The sequence below is a fragment of the Mus pahari genome, chromosome 22 (genome assembly GCF_900095145.1).
Source record: "Mus pahari chromosome 22, PAHARI_EIJ_v1.1, whole genome shotgun sequence".
NCBI lineage: Eukaryota > Metazoa > Chordata > Mammalia > Rodentia > Muridae > Mus > Mus pahari.
This window is the reverse complement of record NC_034611.1, coordinates 26,087,899-26,092,778: the sequence shown is the minus strand read 5'-3', so window position 1 is coordinate 26,092,778 and position 4,880 is coordinate 26,087,899.

Sequence of the window (4,880 nt, the reverse complement as noted above, 5' to 3'; positions counted from 1 at the left end):
AAGCCAGTAAAGAAATCCCTCCTTGGCTTTTGCATCAGCTCCTGCTTTCTGACCTGCTTGAGTTCCAGTCCTGCATCCTTTGGTGATCAAAAGCAGTATGGAAATGTAAGCCAAATAAACCCTTTCCTCCCCAACTGCTTCTTGGTCATGATGTTTGTGCAGGAATAGAAACCCTGACTAAGACAGTAAACAAGCAGGGAATCACAGGGGCTTGACAGTGAACCAGGGCACTGTCTTGGCTCATGAGGCTGCAGCCACGGCCACACCTGCTTCCCACAGCAACATTTTGTTTTTTCTCATTCAGATAATCTACATTGTCAATCATTTTATTTCAGTCATATTTTTATTAAGAAACTATACATTATGACAATGCAAAAATAATTTTATAGATTAATAAATACAATGGAAATGACATTACTTTCGATGGAGATGCAATTCCAGAGAGAAAAAAAATTAAGAAACAACATTACAGAAAAATTCTTGCTTTTTGTGGCCAGATGAAGAATAAGTTACAATCTACTCATCACAGAGGGAACAGTTGTAAATAAAGATCAGATTGGCAGCACAAGCTCTAAGTCAGAAGCTAATCGTGTTGCAAAAAACAGTTAGTGTAGCAGAATAACACAGTTTTCCAGAAGCAATTCAAGAAGTTGCTTAGGTCAAGGTGGCAGACAATGACTCATAGGTTAAGCGGCATGGCCCCTGTTTCTGCATGGATGTGAAGTAAGAATAGTTTTTATATTTTAAGTTCTTAGGGGAAAAAGAATACTACTTCATGAAATAGGCAATCCACAATTCAAATTTTAGTGTGCCTAATACAATGTACTAGAGCATGCATATTTTTCATATATGGATTTGTGCTATGTTGTGACTTGTCTGTAACAATTTACTGGACATCCTAAATTGGTACCTATTCCTTTCCATGCAGGGAAGCCTTTCAACCCTCAATTTAGCAAATTCATGTCAGTAAGTAGAACGGATTAAATTTAAATTAATTATGTTTATTTTAAATTAAGAGTATGTGGGTGTGTCTTTGTGTGTTGCAACATGTGAAATGCAGAAGAAGCTATCGGTTCCAGGTGGCTCGAGGTGCCTAACATGGTTGCAGGGCAGAGCAGGACTCTCCTTTAGCCACAGAGCTATCTTTCAAATGTCTGCATTTAAATTTAAATTCAGTGATAAATTTCTAGGTATAGTTAATTTGAGTGTCTAATTTGCCCTTGCAAAGTTCAATTGCAAAAGTTGGATAAAGCAAATTTAGAGAGAATAAACATCAAATGTAATAATGCTGTAATAAAACTGAAACACGGCACTGATTTATAAGAGTGTAGAACACATTTGAGGGACATGAGTAGACAAACATGGGAGGTTTGGGTCATGAGCACTTGAGTCGATCCATCCTCCATGATGTAAGAATTATAAATAATGAATACTTCTTGATTTGGGTGGCATAGTCAGAGAAATTTATTCATAACTGATAGCTGGGTGAGACATTTTATTTGGGACATGTGGAGAAATGGAAAGTTTCAATCAGGATACATATGGAAAGGGCTTGGCCATATATTAAGTAAGCAATTATTGATATATGTTTAGATTCTAGACAGATAATTTAAGGATCTGTTATGAGTGTTTGAACTACAAGTAGAGAACTTATGTTTAATCTTGTGAAAGACAAAACAAAACAAAAAACAAACAAACAAACAAACAAAAAAACGCATCTAGGCAGAGTAGGAACAATGGAAGGGAAAACACCAAGACAGAGCACTGCTTGATAAATCTTAAACTGATAGTGCAAATGCAATTAATTAGCTATCAGTAACTATAGAGCAGACTATTTGTCCATATTTGTATCTTTGAGGTATAAGATCTTTTGATTTGTTATTTGAGACTGTCTAATTACATAGTTTTGGCTGTCCTAGAACTAACTCTGAAGACCAGGGTGGTCCTGAACCCACATAGATATGCTTGCTAGGATTAAAGGAATGCACCATTATGCCTGGCTAGTATCAGTGTTCTTTCTTTCTTTCTTTCTTTCTTTCTTTCTTTCTTTCTTTCTTTCTTTCTTTCTTTCTTTCTTTCTTTTTTTCTTTTGGTTTTGTCTACATTAGCTTATGATTATTGTTGTTTACCTCAATGATTATATCTGCATTGTATTTATCCTGTGAGACATGCATTTACATATATTTAACATATCAGTCATGTTTCTCTTTTTCTTCCCTTGTATTTATCCTGGAAGGCATGTGTTTACTGGTATTTAATATATAAGATATATGCTTTTTTTTTTGTTTCTTCCCTCCTACAGCTGGTAACATTTTTCAGAGAACTCTAGTCACTTGAGAGATAAGCCTCTTTGAGAAGGGAAAGTTATGCCCTTGGGTAAAGCCACTTTAGTTTAGATAGAAAAGACAGAAGAAAGTTCAAATGGATGGCTCTTCCTACCAATGGCCTGACTTGCTCATAAGTACAATATCTCAGAACACAGCACAAGAAGGGAAGGGTCAGGAACCTGGCTAGACTGAATGATGGGATACCTGGCCAAGAGTGAAGGTTCTAATGAAAGTGAATGTTCAAGGAGCTGGGGGATTTTGGCCTTACTGGAGATGAACAGGGATGCCAGCATTTATCTTGATTAGTTAGGCAGATGAGGACATTGGCCATTCGAGTCACATTTCTAATATAGTTTCAGGGTTTGCCTGGATTGGCTACCAGAAAGAGACAGCCCTCTCCTTCTGCTTTAGGTCTCCACATTATGGGAATCAAGGTGATATTTTAGAATCAGAGGTTAAAGAGCACTTTGCCTGCATTCTTCAAGTATTTATATAGCTGAAGGTGGAAGATATCTTTGTTGGTTTTATTTTTCTTTTTAAGTTATTTCTTTATTTTTGACATTTAAAAAAATTATTGGTTATTTTGTTTATTTACATTTTGAATCTTATCCCCCTTCCCAGTTTCCCCTTCAAAAATCCCCCATACCAACCTTCCCGTGCCCCCTGCTTCTATGAGGGTGCTCTCCCATTCACCCACCCACTCCTGCCCCGCTGCCCTAGCATTCCTAGTGATCCCGAGGTCCTGCCTTGTGGAGATTCCTCTGGAGCGCTCAGCTGCCTCTGCTGGGGTTCAGAAGAGAGATGGCGGGGCAAACATTTTCTTGATTAATGCTGATATGGGCAAGCCCAGCACATGAGGAATGGTACAACCTCTAAGCCAGTGGTCCTAGGTTTTGTCAATAAATGAATAAATAAATAAATAAATAAATAATAAAATGCCTGAGCAATCTGTCAGTAAGCAGCACCCATCCATGGCATCTACTTCAGTTCCTTCTTTGATTGAGTTTCTACTCTGGTTTTACTCAGTGATGAGCTGTTTTGACAAGTATAAAGTGAAGTAACTCTTCTGTTCCATATGTTGCTTTTGCATTTTTATCTCAGAAAACAATTGAAACCCTAACTAAGACAGTTTTAAAGCAACTGTAGCATCTTCAGCAATAGAGACTTACCTTATACTTAGGGTGCTTTGCCAAGGCTAATGACAATAACTTATAGTTCTTTAGAGATCACTTAGGTCTCCCTAACCAGTAACTCACAGGGTGTATCCCATGGCTTGTTACTACATGCTTTTAGTATGGTAACTCCTTTTTCTTGGAGCAAGATTGTCTACTCCATGAAGAATAATTCTACTTGAACTCTGTTTAAAAGTTAAATACCTAACTTGCTAACTACTTGCTGCTCCATTTACAATAGCTATAAAATGAAATTAAATTTGAAACCCACCAGTAGCTGAAAGATAAGAAAACTAAAAGGTGGAATATTTACTCAGCTGTAGAAATAGGAATGACAGTAAGTTGGTAGGCAATTGGCTGGGTCTAGGAAAACAATACTGATTTAGGTGATTCGGGCACAGAAAAAATACTGTCTGTTCTCTTTCATATGTTATTCCTAGACTCAAATATTTTGTTTTGTGTATTTAACTAGAAGCAAAAGTAGAAAGTAGAAAAATAGAAGGGCCCCATCTTATTTAGGGTTACTATTGCAGTGACAAAAAGAAACTTGGGAAAGGACAAGTGTCACTGTTCATCTTTGAAAGGATTCTGGACAGGAAATCAAAAAGGGCAGAAACCTGGAGGTAGGAGGTGATGCAGAGACCATGGAGAAGTACTCTTTACTGTCTTGCTCCTCACAGCTTGCTCACCCAGCCTTTTTTATAGAACCCAGGACCATCAGCCCAGTGATAGCACTATGTAATGAGCTGGGCCCTCTTCCATCAATAAGTAATCAAGAAAATTCTATGACTGGATCTCATACAGGTGTTTTTGAAGTTGAGGTTCTTTCCCTTTAGGAAACTGTACCTTGGAAAAGGACACAAACACAGAGCCATTTTCAGGAGAAGATTAAGGGAAGTAGGAATATTATGTTATAGGTAAAATAAAAGTTGTTGTAGAATACTAGGGACCATAAATCCTGGGTAGGGAGACATATAGAAGAATGGAAAAAGTTAATATGTGAAGGGGAAGCTATCAAAATGAAAAGATCTTGCAACTCCAAGAACATTAGTAGAGAGATAGTAGAAAATAACATGAAACAAAAGAAGATGAAGTTTGATAGATTAAACAGGAGTTTGATGATATTATTGAGGTGGGAATTCACAGTGGGGTGGTTAACCAAAACTAACTTTTTATGAAAAATATTTATAAAGTTTCAGTAATGAATATGCATGCTATATTCTTTGAATAAAAAATATATTTCAGAGCTGGACGTGGTGGCGCACACCTTTAATCCCAGCACTTCGGAGGCAGAGGCAGGCGGATTTCTGAGTTTGAGGCCAGCCTGGTCTACAAAGTGAGTTCCAGGACAGCCAGGGCTACACAGAGAAACCCTGTCTCG